The following is a 14,561-nucleotide window of genomic DNA, read 5'->3' on the forward strand; positions in this document are numbered from 1 at the left end:
TATAATAATGTAGGTCTAGATACTACTACCCACTTTGTTCTGCAGGGTTTTTGTTTGAGAGAACCTTCTAGTGCTCTTTTCCCTGGAAGGTGGCCTTGGCTAGAAGCTGAAATTCTAGTGCCATGATAAAAGCTTGGTTCTTTTTTTTTTTTTTTTTTTTTTTTTTTTGAGACAGAGTCTTGCTCTGTCGCCCAGGCTGGAGTGCAGTGGCACAATCTCAGCTCACTGCAACCTCCACTTCCTAGGTTCAAGTGATTCTCCTGTCTCAGTCTTCCGAGAAGCTGGGATTACAGGAGTGCACCACCACGCCTGGCTAACTTTTGTAATTTTAGTAGAGATGGAGTTTCACCATGTTGGCCAGGCTGGTCTCCAGCTCCTGACCTCAAGTGATTTGCCCGCCTTGGCCTCCCACAGTGCTGGGATTACAGGCGTGAGTCATCGTGCCTGTCCAGAGCTCGGTTCATGAATCAAATGACCTGCTATCAAATCCTGGCTCTCACCCACACCTCAGAGCAATTGTGTTACTCAGCCTCCCCATGACTGTGTTTTGTTTTGTTTTTGAGACAGAATCTCACTCTGTCCCCCAGGCTGGAGTGTAGTGGTGTGATCTAGGCTCACTGCTACCTCCACCTCCCAGGTTCAAGCGATTCTGCTGCCTCAACCACCTGAGTAGCTGGAGTTACAGGCACCTGCCACCACGCCCAGCTAATTTTTGCATTTTAGTAGAGATGAGGTTTCCAACATGTTGGCCAGGCTAGTCTCGAACTCCTGACCTCAAGTGATCTGCCCGCCTTGGCCTCCTAAAGTGCTGTGATTACAGGTGTGAGCGCCTGGCCCTGTGTGTTTTATTTAATCTGTGAAATATGATTAGTAATAATACTCACCTCATAGATTCACAGGGAGGTGTATTTTTTAGACTGGTCCCTGGTTTCAATAAAAGTAAGCTCTTACCATTATTAGGTTTCTAGCTGAGGGCTTGCATAATGTTATGAAGAGAGGTAGAAAACGCAGAGGAAGATTTGGGTGGGAATGGGGTTTAAGGCAGGCAGGACACTATTTGAGCTCAAAGGTTTTTGTTTGTTTGTTTCAGTCTTTTGTTGTTGTTGTTGGTGGTGGTGGTGGTGGTGGTGTGGTTTACCTAAGAAAGGCAACAGAACTGACAAGGTAAGTGAGAGTGGAGAGAAGGCCGGCCAAATCAGTTGCGAATCGGCAGACAGAATTCTAACATGACCCTCAAGGGCCCCGCCCTCTGATGCATAATTTTCCCCTCTTAAGTATGAATGAGACCTGTGAGTGTTTTGGGATATCACAGCCATGATTCTGTTACTTCACATGGCAAAAGGGATTTTGTAGATGTAATTCAGATTCCTGATCGATGATTGACTTTAATCAGAAGGGAGGTTACTTTCATGGGCCTGATCTCATCTGCTAAATTGTTTAAAGAATCTGGCCTTTTCTTTCTTTCTTTCTTTTTTTAAAGACAGCATCTTGCTCTGTAGCCCAGACTGGAGTGCTGTGGCATGATCTCGGCTCACTACAACCTTCACTTTACAGGCTCAAGGAATCCTCAAGAATACGGGTCTTTCTTAAAGTGAGAGAGATTCAATGTGTGCAAGGGATTTGATGCAAGGCAGCTTCTCTGTTGCTGACTTTGAAGATGAGAGGAACACATGGAGTTGGGCGTGGTGGCTCACACTTATAATCCCAGCACTTTGGGAGACTGAGGCGAGTGGATCACTTGAGGTCAGGAGTTTGAGACCAGCCTGGCCAACATGGCGAAACCCCGTCTCTATTAAAAATACAAAAATTAGCCAGGCGTGGTGGTACATGTCTGTATCCCAGCTTCTCAGGAGGGGAGGTAGGAGAATTTCTTGAACCCGACAGACAGAGGTTGCAGTGAGTTGAGCTCATGCCACCTCACTCCAGCCTGGGCAACAGAGAGAGATTTTGTCTCCAAAAAAAAAAAAAGAATGCGTGGTAAGAAATGCTGGCCGGGCACGGTGCTTCACACCTGTAATCTCAGCACTTTGGGAGGCTGAGGCTGGCAGATCACAAGATCAAGAAATTGAGACCATCCTGGCCAACATGGTGAAACCTCGTCTCTACTAAAAATACAAAAAATTAGCTGGGTGTGGTGGCGCGTGCCTATAGTTCCAGCTACTCGGGAGGCAAAGGCAGGAGAATTGCTTGAACCCGGGAGGCGAAGGTTGCAATGAGCGGAGATAGCGCCATTGCACTCCAGCCTGGTGACAGAGCGAGATTCCATCTCAAAAAAAAAAAAAAAAAAAAAAAAAGGAAAGAAAAGAAATGCAAGTAGCGTCTCAGAGCTGAGAGGGACCTTTCTCTGGCTGACAACTAGTAAGGGAACCTTAGTCCTACAGCTGCAAGGAACCGAATTCAATCAACAAGTTGAATGAGCTCAAAAGTAGATTCTTCTTCAGAGCTTCCAGAAAGGAGACCAGCCTGGCTGACACCTTGAAAGATCCTGTAAGGGCCTTGTGGGACCCTGAGCCCATGCAGGCTGTGGCCAGACCTCTGACCTAAAAAACTGGTAGCTAATAAATTTGTGCTGTGCTGGTTGGGCACAGTGGCTCACACCTGTAATCCCAGCATTTTGTGAGGCCAAGGTGGGCAGGTCACCTGAGGTCGAGCTCCAGATCAGCTTGGTCAGCATGGCAAAACACAAAAATTAGCTGGGTGTGGTGGTGTGCACCTGTAATCCCAACTATTTGGGAGGCTGAGGCAGGAGAATCACTTGAACCTGGGAGGTGGAGGTTGCAGTGAGTCAAGATGGTGCTGCTGCACTCCAGCCTGGGCAATAAAGCAAGACTTCATCTCAAAAAAAAAAAAAAAAAAAAGAAAAAGAAAAAAAGAAAATTATGCTGTGCTGTTTTTAGGATGCTAAATTTGTGATTATTTGTTATGTAGTAATAGAAAACCAACAGTGTTTTGTTTGTTTGTTTGTTTTTGAGACGGAGTCTTGCTCTGTCGCCAGGCTGGAGTGCAGAGGTGTGATCTCGGCTCACTGCAACCTCTGCCTACCAGATTCAAGTGATTCTCCTGCCTCACCCTCCTGAGTAGCTGGGACTACAGGCGTGCACCACCACACTCAGCTAATTTTTGTATTTTTAGTAGAGATGGGGTTTCACCGTGTTGACCAGGATGGTCTCGATCTCTTGACCTTGTAATCAGCCTTGCTCAGCCTCCCAAAGTGCTGGGATTATAGGTGTGAGCCACAACACCCAGCCCAACAGTGGTCTTAACAAACAGAACAAGAACTTGGACTTAGGTAGTTGTATTAGTTCCCGATTGCTGCTGTAACAAATAAGCACAAACTCAATAGCCGTAAACAGCACAAATCTATTACGTTACTATTCTGGAGGTCAAAAGCCTGAAATGAATGTCACTGGGCTAAAATTAAGGTGTTGACAGGGCTGTGTTGCTTTTCTTGAGATTCAAGGGAAAAAATCTATTTTCTAGCTTTTTTCCAGCTTCAGTGAGGCTGCACACACTCTTGGTTCACAGCTCCTTTGTGTCTTCAATGCCAGCAATGGTCAATTGGGTTTTACCTCACATCACTCTGACAGTGACACTTCTGCCTTTTTCTTCCACATTAAACGACCCTTGTGATGACCTATTGCCTTCCAGGGTCATCCAGAATAATGCTGCATTTCAAGGTCAGCTGATTAGCAACCTTAATTCCAACTGCTGCCCTAATTCCATTTTACTATGTAATGCAATATATTCACCGGTTCTGGGGACTAAGATATGAACATCTTTGAGGGTCATTATTCTGTCTACCATTGTGTCAGTCTGTTTTCGCACTGCTATAAAGAACTAACTGAGACTGGGTAATTTATAAAGAAAATAGATTTAATTGACTCACAGCTCCACAGGCTTAACAGGAAGCACAACTGGGAGGCCTCAGGAAACTTACAATCAGCCAGGTGCGGTGGGTCATGCTTGTAATCCCAGCACCCTGGGAGGCCAAGGCAGGCAGATCATTTGAGGTCAGGAGTTCGAGACCAGCCTGGCAAACATGATGTAATCCCGTCTTTACTAAAAATACAAAAATTAGCCAGGCGTGGTGGCACAAACCTATTGTCCCAGCCACTCAGGAGGCTGAGCAAGGAGAATCGCTTGAACCTGGGAGGCGGAGGTTGCAGTGAGCCGAGATTGCACCACTGCACTCCAGCCTGGAGACAGAGTAAGACTCTGTCTCAAAAAAAGAAAAGAAAACTCATAATCATGGAGGAAGGTGAAGGGAAAGCAAGGCACATCTTACATGGTGGAAGGAGAGAGAGAGCGAAGGGAGAAGTGCCACACTTTTAAACCATCAGATCTCATGAGAACTCACTCACTATCATGAGAACAGTATGGGGAAAATTGCCCCCGTGATCCAATCACCTTCCACCAAGTCCCTCCCCCAAAACGTGGGAATTATAATTCAACATGAGATTTGGGTGGGGACACAGAGACAAACCATATCAACCACTGCAGTCACGGGTCCTAAACTCAGTTTGGTCATTTACTGATTGTGCATCCAGAATAGGTTGCTTGACTTCTCTGAACTGACTTTCCACATCTGGCCATTTACTCACTGTGAAATCAAAGGTGGGTTGCTTGACTTCTCTGAACTTGGTTTCCACATCTGGCCATTTACTAACTGTTCAATTGAGGGCAGATAGCTTGACTTCTCTGAACCCGGCTTCCAAATGTGACCATTTACTGAGTGCAATCCAGGGCAGATTGCCTGACTTCCCTGAACCTACTTTCCACATCTGGCCCTTTATTGACTGTGCAATCCAGGGTAGGTTGCTTAACTTCTCTGAACCTGGTTTCCATATCTATAACATTAAAACACTAAAGCTGACTTGTGTGCTTCTTTAGAGAGTTAGGGCTGCAACATGAGTCCAGCCTGGCGCATAATGATTGCTCCCTTCCATTGAGTGGCTATTTCATTTGCCACTCGATTTTCTATGACAGTGATCAACTTTTGATACCCATTTTTCCTTGATTCTACTGTTTTAGTTAGTTTAGTTATTTTTTATTTTATTTTATTTTTGAGACAGAGTCTCGCTCTGTCACCCAGACTGGAGTGCAGCGGCGTGATCTTGACTCACTGCAACCTCCACCTCCCAGGTTCAAGCAATTCTCCTGCCTCAGCCTCCCATGTATTTGGGACTACAGGTGCCGGCCAGCATGCATGGCTAATTTTTGTATTGTCAGTAGAGATGGGGTTTCACCATGTTGGTCAGGCTGTTCTTGAACTCCTGACCTCATGATGCACCCGCCTCGGCCTTCCAAAGTGCTGGGATTACAGGCGTGAGCCACCGTGCCTGGCTAGTTTGGTTATTTTTTAAATGAAATGTAGCTCCCCTTGACCACATTATCTTAGGAAGCCCTACTTTCCATCTGGCTATATCAGCATCAGGTTAGTATAACAGCTCCATAAAGAGCGAGGTCCTTTTGCCTTTCTATTTTCCTACACAGAATCTTCCCCGAGCCCTCCTTGCTGGTGGGGACACTCCAGTTCAGACCACGGGTGCCCAGGCCAAGTTATGATGGCCTGAACGTTCTGCCGTCCGCGCAGCCTGCCTTGCGTGTTAATTCAGGTTCAGAGTTCCGCACCTGGTTGACGTCGGTAAGGTTAATGACCGAAGGGCAAGCATCAGGGAACAGGTTTGCAATAGTGGTTGTGCTGATGACCTCAAGATGAATGTGAACAGGTGCCCCAAAGCAATATGTTAAACAGTGCTGAGTGGCTGCCCCACTACTTCCTGACAGTGGGTGCGAGGATTTGGGAAATGCTGGAGCGTTGTTTGCGGAAGAGTGGAAGGATTTTCCTGCGGGTTTGCTTGGTGAAGAGGACAGATACATAGCTTGTGAAAACACAACACTTAATGGCTCCAACAGAGGTAACGGGGAGAGAGGTAGCACTGTCTTAGTATGGGAGCCACTAGCCACATGTGGCTACTGAGCCTATAAAATGTGGCTCGTCTTAATTGAGATATGCTGTAAACGTAAAGCACCTACTAGATTTTGAAGACTATATAAAAGAAGCAATGTTGGATGAATATAATGGATACAGGCATAAATTATCTTAGTAATTTTTATATTGATTACATACTAAAATGTAAGTGTTTTGGATATATTGGGCTAAATAAAATACATTAGTAAAATTAATTTCACCTGTTTCTTTAATTGTTTTTTTTAATGTGGCTATTAGGAAGTTGAAAATTACAGGCTGGTTGTGGTGGCTCATGCCTGTAATCCCAGCATTTTGGGAGGCTGAGGGAGGAGGATTGCTTGAGGCCAGGAGTTTGAGACCACCAGCCTGGGCAACATAGTGAGACCCAATCTTTAAAAATATAAGATTTGTCAGGTGTGTTGGTGCACACCTGTAGTCCTGGCTACTTGGGGAGGCTGAGGCAGGAAGACTCCTTGAGTTAAGGAGATCGAGGCTACAGACAGACCACCCCCACGATTCAGTCACCTTCCGCCAGATCCCACCTCCAACACTGGAGATTACAATTTGACATGAGATTTGGGTGGGGAGACAGATCCAAACCAAATTACCCCACAAACATATATACCTACTATGTACCAACAAAAATTAAAAAAAAAAAAAAATTGAGGTTTCTCCAGATAAGTGAGTAGAGAAAACAGATGAGAAATCCAGTAGTAAGAACTGTTGTGTAATCTAAGCATGGATTCTATTACATCTTATCATCGCATCACACTACACACATGCATATGTCATATCATATTATACCATCTATCATATCATATCAATTATGTATCATACATTTAATGTATTCATTTACTCATTTATTAACATTTTCACTTTGTACTTCTGGTTTTTGGAGATGGGACCTCTGCTCCTGGTTAGAGCAAGGCTGGAGCCAGTCCTTGAGGGTGTGTGTTACTGGACTGCTTCCTAAGAGAGAGAATGTGGGCCAGGCGTGGTGGCTCACACCTGTAATCCCAGCACTTTGGGAGGCCGAGGCGGGTGGATCACGAGGTCAGGAGATCGAGACCCTCCTGGCTAACACAGTGAAACCCCGTCTCTACTAAAAATACAAAAAATTAGCCGGGCGTGGTTGTGCGTGCCTGTAGTGCCAGCTACGCAAGAGGCTGAGGCAGGAGAATGGCGTGAACCTGGGAGGCGGAGCTTGCAATGAGCAGAGATCGCACCACTGCACTCCAGCCTAGGAGACCGAGCAAGACTCCGTGTCAAAGAAAAAAAAAAAAAGAAAACAAAGAGAGAGAGAGAATGTAAGGCAAAGAGGAGTTCTTGAAGTACAATCTGGGGAGGAGCCTTGAGTGACTAGGGAATCCCTAGGATCACTTCTCATGTTGATACAGGAGAGGAGGTGGGAAGTTCTGGGTAGAGAAGGGCGGGTCCCTGGCGAGGGCTCCACCCTTTGGCCTGTGCCCATGGACCTAAATGAAGACAGACACTTCTGTTTTTGCGAATAAAAAGTTGCCTTTTGGCCCACCACGCCCCACTATCCTGTGTCCATAAAAACCCGGGACTGGCCAGGCATGGTGGCTCACTCCTGTAATCCCAGCACTTTGGGAGGCCAAGGCGGGCAGATCACAAGGTCAATAGATCGAGACCATCCTGGCTAACACAGTGAAACCCCGTCTCTACTAAAAATACAAAAAATTAGCCGGGTGTGGTGGCATGTTCCTGTAGTCCCAGCTACTTGGGAGGCTGAGGCAAGAGAATCACTTGAACTCGGGAGAGGCGGAGGTTGCAGTGAGCTGAGATTGTGCCACTGTACTCTAACCTGGGTAACAGAGCCGACTCCATCTCAAAAATAAACCCAAACCTGGGACCATAGCAGGCACACACACAAGCGGCTGGACGTTGAGAGGAACAGAAGAACACACGGACAGACACCCTCAGGAAATTGATGGTGGAATGACACAGATGCAAAGGGGAATTCCGCCAGGGGCTGTTGGAAGAGATCAGGCCACTGGGGGGCCCAAATCCAGGGGAAGACCACTTTCCCACTCCATCCCCCTTCTGGCTCCCCATCCATCTGCTGAGAGCTACTTCCACCACTCAATAAAACCTTGTACTCATTCTCCAAGCCCACGTGTGATCCGATTTCTCTGGTACACTAGGGCAAGAACCCAGGATACAGAAAGCCCTGGGTCCTTGTGAATAGACAGAGGGTCTGAACTGATTAACAAAAGCCACCTGCAGATGGCAAAGCTGAAAGAGAACACCATAACACCTGCCCAGTGGGTCTTTGGGAGCTGTAAACACTCACCCCCTGGACACTGGAGCCCCAAAATGATCCCCACAACCTCTACACCTGCTTGTCTGCATGCTCCCGCTAGGGGTTTGAGCAGTGGGGCACTGAAGAAGTGAGCCACACCCTTGTCCTGCGGGGGGATAAGGGAACTTCTCCCGTTTCGCTGTTATGTTACACAGAAGATCAGAGACAGTGCGGTGTTGAACTATAATCGCTTGAATCCCTGTGCCTTAGGTCTAGTTTTCTTCCAGAATGTGGGATGCAGTGGGGTCTGTCAATGATGACCATTCAGCCTCTGAGATGTGGACAGTAGGGCTCCAAAGGCTGGAGATTTGGCTGTGCCTGACATAGAGAGAATGAGGGGATAGCATGTTGGATTGTATTCTTCATGTCACCAACCATGTGTTAGAGGAATAACCATTCTGCCTGTTCGGGAATTGCAATACTCTGTCATTCGATTTGGTGAATGTTTCTCTCTACGAAGAAGTAAAATGACATTAAGTTTCTCTTTATTTTTATTTAATTTAATTAATTAATTAATTTATTTATTTTGAGACAGAGTTTCACTCTCGTTGCCCAGGCTGGCGTGCTGTGGCATGATCTCAGCTCACTGCAACCTCCCCCTCCTGGGTTCAGGCGATTGTCCTGCCTCAGCCTCCTGAGAATCTGGTATTAGAGGTGCCCACCACCACGCCCAGCTAATTTTTTTTAATTTTTAGTAGAGACAGGGTTTCACCGTGTTGCTCAGGCTGGTCTCGAACTCCTGACCTCAGGTTATCTGCCCACCTCAGCCTCCCAAAGTGCTGGGATTACAGGCGTCAGCCACCGCACCCAGCCCATTAAGTGGGTTTTTGATACGTATCTTTAAAATACAGACTGGGTATAGGGACTTGTGCTTGTAATCCCGCCTGCTCTGGAGGCTGAGGTGGGAGGATCACTTGAGGCCAGGAGTTTGAGACCAGCCTGAGCAGATACAGCCACATCCCATTCAAAAAAATAAAGGAAAGAAAGAAGAAGAAGAAAAAATAAAAACATCATAACAACCCTCTACAATGCAGCTCATAATTTCTGCAGTATTTTTGTTTGTTTGTTTGTTTTGTTTTGTTTTGTTTTTTAATGTGGATGAGCTATATTCTTTCCAGTCATCTTTAGGTCAAGGTAGGTATTTGGGGAGAAGTGGGATTGGAGGGATGCAATAACCCTGGTGAGGGGTTGCAGCTTTGTAGTTTGATTCTCTGCTTGGGGATGGTGCTAAGGATAGAAATTACAGCGGGGATGATGCCGTTGGTCCCTGAGAGACCCAGTTGGGTTGTACAAAAAGTCAAGTGAAACCACTGTCGTGACAGGGGTCACTACCTTAATCCCACAAGATGTCCGCCACATTCACAGAGCACCAAAGCAAACCCTTGAAATGCAAAGATTTTAATCACCCGAGATTTTTTGTTGAGGTATGGAATAAAATGGATTAAATTGCCAAAAATAAAGAAAGAAAAAGAAAATCCTCTTTGATGAATGAGTTAACAGCATGGCTGTGAGTGTGTGTGTGTGTATGTGTGGGTATGGGTGAGTGGGTGAGAGAGAGAAAGAGAGAAATTATATCTAGATGAACAACAGATGAAAAGAGAGAAATTGGCTGACACCACGGGTTATCAGGAGATAGACATACCAGAATCATTTATGAGACTTTATAAACTGCATTCTCTCTCTGAGACATTTGATACATTAACATAAAAAAAACACATGTTATAAATTGAGAAAGGAAGAGAATGAGATTCTATTTCTGTTTTTTTGAGATGGAGTTTCACTCTTGTTGCCGAGGCTGGAGTGCAACGGCGCAATCTCGGCTCACCGCAACCTCCACCTGCTGGGTTCAAGTAATTCTCCTTCCCTAGCCTCCCGAGTAGCTGGGATTACAGGCATGTGCCACCACACCCAGCTAATTTTGTATTTTTAATAGAGACAGGGTTTCTCCATGTTGGTCAGGCTGCTCTTGAACTCCCGACCTCAGGTGATCCACCTGCCTTGGCCTCCCAAAGTGCTGGGATTACAGGTGTGAGCCACCACACCTGGCCCTCTATTTCTTATATAAAGGGTCATAGCTTTCACGGTGGCCATCCCACAGGCTGGGAAGCACAGCTGCCAGCCAAGACCAGAGACAGGCATTTCTAAAGAGGAGGGTTTGGAGTAGGGGCTTTATACTGGACAGGTTGGCTAAACATATATATTCAACAGGTTACACGAGGAGCTATGGATATTCATGAAGGTGGTCCTGACACATGCGTATTGAACACACATGCATGTAATACACAGCCCATGTTCACTTTGCGGGGGAGACTTCACATTTAAATGTGTTACAGTTAGGTCCTGCGCATCAAAAGGTCTTTTCAGGACACTGAGGCGTGTAAGTACACAATCTCTGTACACCGGCCAGAATTAGTCCATTGTGGGTGGTCTCTTATCAGGAGAAAGTTAAATCAGACTCTTGTCCAATCAAAGCTGTACCTAAGGCTGATGGAACGGGGGTCAGTTAGACAGGGCCTGTGAGCTGGATGAGTTGTGATTGTTTTAATATTGCTTATCTGGAGGCCAGAGCTAGAGAAAAAGAAAAACCTTGTGTCAGTTAGAACATAGTTTATTCTTCAAGTAGGGGGACGGGGGCAGGGGTGTGTGTGACTTAACCCTTGCCTGGCATAGCTATGGGTCCTGTTGATAATTTGCCATGGAGTTTGTTCTGCCAGTCTAGTGGTCTCTATTTTAACATTAACGCTGGTCAATTGTTGCAAAAGGGCAGGGGTATAATGAGGTGAGCCTCATCTCCCACCTGTCGTGGCTGGGAACTCAATTTTTTGTTGTTGTTGTTGTTTTGTTTTTTGAGAAGTCTCATTCTGTCGCCCAGGCTGGAGCACAGTGGGGGATCTCAGCTCACCGCAACCTCCACCTCCCGGGTTCATGCGGTTCTCCTGCGTCAGCCTCCCGAGTAGCTGGGACTACAGGTGCCTGCCACCACACCCGGCTACTTTTTGTATTTTTAGCACAGACCGGATTTCACCGTGTTGGTAAGGATAGTCTCAATCTCCTGACTTCAGATGATCCTCCCATCTCGGCCCCCGCAAAGTGCTGAGATTACAGGCGTGAGCCCCGCGCCCGGCCGGAACTCAGTTTTTAAGGTTTTACTGGGGTCTTCTTGGCCACCAGGGTGTCAGTTCCGTTGGTTGGTGGTGGCGGCAGCGGAAGGGTTAGGATTTTATTTTAAGTTTATAGCCAGGAAATTCTGGGATTTAGGGTGGAGATAGCTGGTGGGGGTGGGAAAGGAAAAGTGGGCAGGCAGAGGGAGTGGGGGTCCGGCAGTCAATACGATGTTAACCCCCCACTTTGATTTTTTTTTTTTTTTTTTTTTTGACGGAGTCTCGCTGTGTCTCCCAGGCTGGAGTGCAGTGGCGCGATCTCGGCTCACTGCAAGCTCCGCCTCCCGGGTTTACGCCATTCTCCCGCCTCAGCCTCCCAAGTAGCTGAGACTACAGGCGCCCGCCACCTCGCCCGGCTAGTTTTTTTTTTTTTTGTATTTTTAGTAGAGACGGGGTTTCACCATGTTAGCCAGGATAGTCTCGATCTCCTGACCTCGTGATCCGCCCGCCTCGGCCTCCCAAAGTGCTGGGATTACAGGCTTGAGCCACCGCGCCCGGCACCCCACTTTGAAAATCACTGTTCCAAATGACATGAGCGGGACTTTGAATTTTTGCGCAGATTTGACTAAACCGTCCCGACGTCTTGCCACACACAGACAGAGACAGCCTCCGTTTTCTTGCCAAGCGCAGCAAGCAGCTCCGTGTTCACCTCTCAGGGAGTGCGAGGCACCGAGTTAAGAAGTTCTTGGCAACGATTCTGCCATGAATGCTGGAAAACATTATTTACGATTCAGAGCCAGCAGTGAGTATTAGGAACCGACTTCTAAATTTAGAGATGATTCATGCAATTTGGAACGGTATTGTTTTAAGTCACATTTTAAAAAACACAGCAGGTGGCCCTTCATGTTCAAACATTGTTTGCATTTTTCAGGAAGACAGGACTTTGGAACTTAGGTGGCTGCTTATATGGGGCAGTGTGGGGACACAGGGAGTTCGTTGCGATGGTGCAGTTTGGGGTCACTAAGCTAGCTAGCCTTGACCCCCACGTACTTTGTACTTTTAGCTTATTCAGTTCTCTGTAGATTTATGATGTCTCTGGAGGCCTTACAGGATTCTATTAATCTGTGCAACATGATTCTGTTAATCCATTGCAGGCAAATGTTATTATAATCAATAAAACTAAAAAAAAAAAAAAAAGATAGGAATTATAAGACAGGAGGTTCATCTGATCTTTCTCTGGCAAGGGAGATGTTGGTCAAATACAGTCTGTCTTTGGGTCTGTCTTCCTGTTAAGTTTCTGAATCATTTTATGTTTTGTTGAGTAGTATGGGGTTTTTGGATATTTGACATGTTAGAGGTAGGGCAGAGTAAGCAGAGTTGGAACTTAATCTGGGATGAAAGATCTAAAAATGGATCAGCTGCAACTTAGCTTTTGTTCCAGTACAGCCTTTACATTTAGCAAAGTTCTGTGTTCCTTTTAAGAAATGTCTGGGCTGGGCGTGGTGGCTCACGCCTGTAATCCCAGCACTTTGGAAGGTGGAGGCAACCTGATCACTTGAGGTCAGGAGATCGAGACCAGCCTGGCCAACATGTCAAAATCCCACCTCTACTAAAAATACAAACATTAACAGGGCATGGTGGCACATGCCTGTAATCCCAGCTACTCGGGAGGCTGAGGCAGGAGAATTGCTGGAACCCAGGAAGTGGAGGTTGCCATGAGCCAAGATCACACCATTGCACTCCAGCCTGGGTGATAGAGTGAGACTCTGTTTAAAAAAATAAAAAAGGATCAGCTAGCTGCAACTTAGCTTTTGTTCCAGTACAGAACAGCCTTTATATTTAGCAAATGTGTTCCTTTTAAGAAATCTCTGGGCCAGGCGCAGTAGCTTATGCCTGTAATCCCAGCACTTTGGGAGGCCGAGGTGGCCAGATCGCTTGAGCTCAGGAGTTTGAGATCAGCCTGGACAACATGGCAAAACCCCGTGTCTACAAAAAATACAAAAATTAGCCTGGTGAGGTACCATGTGCCTGTAGTTCCCGCGACTTGAGAGGCAGAGGTGGGAGGATGGCTTAAGCCCAGGAGACAGAGGTTTAGTGAGCTGAGATTGTGCCACTGCACTTCAGCCTTGGCAACAGAGCCAGACCCTGTCTTGTGCCTACAGTTCCAGCACTTTGGTAGGCCAAGGCAGGAGAATTACTGGAGGCCAGGGGTTCAAGACCAGCCTGGGCAGTGTAGTGAGACCCTGTCTCTATAAAAAATTAGCTGGGTATGGTGGCACGCTCCTGTCATCCCAGCTACCCAGGAGGCTGAGTCAGGAGGATCACTTGAGCCCAGGAGTTGGAGGCTGCAGTGAGCCTTGATTGTGCCACTGTACTCCAGCCTGGGTGACAGAGTGGGACTCTGTCCCTTAAAAAGAAAAAAAAAGAAAAAGAAAAAAGAAAAAAATGTCTGATGGTTAGAAACCAGGGACAGCCTCTGTTTTAGGAGCAGTCCTTAATCAGGGACACCTTTAAAAAACCAGGTGAGCGTTTCTGAAGGCCCAGACCCCCATCATGCCCTTGAAGCTTTTGATTCAGTATGTTTTGAGTAGGGCCTGGGTATATTTATCTTGAAAAACATCCTCTCTAAACCAAACGATGCTCATCTGTACCCCTGGTTAAAATCCATATCCATAAAGAAACCGTCACTGGAGGCAATTTGCTGTAATCTGTGGTGCTATCATTTCTCTGAATGATGTAGATGGTTCTGGGAGATGGCCCGGTCTAACCCTCTACTTGAAGAGTAAATTATTTCTACAACATCTCCCTGTGTGGTTGTCCGGTCTTTCCATGAATATATGCGCTGAAGGGGAACATTGCATCAGAAGGAAATTCAGTAGTTCTTCCGAGAGCTCCATGTGAAAGAATAAAATGTTCTCTGTGTAGGTCAGAATTTGCTACATGCAGCTTCCTTCGGCTACGCAATGCGTGGAACCTGGTGCAAAATAAAAATGAGGATCCCTTTTTCAAAAATTTATTAAGAATCTCCAGACAGCAATGGCAGAGCATTAAACCAATTAACAAATTCAGGGCCCTTTCTGGCTCAGAGCCCCAAGCGACTGCACAGGTTGCAGGGATGTGGAGCCAGGCCTGTCCCCTGGTTCTAGTCCTTTTCATCCTCCAGATG

Source organism: Macaca nemestrina, chromosome 4, assembly GCF_043159975.1.
Source record: "Macaca nemestrina isolate mMacNem1 chromosome 4, mMacNem.hap1, whole genome shotgun sequence".
In the NCBI taxonomy this organism is placed as follows: Eukaryota; Metazoa; Chordata; class Mammalia; order Primates; family Cercopithecidae; genus Macaca; species Macaca nemestrina.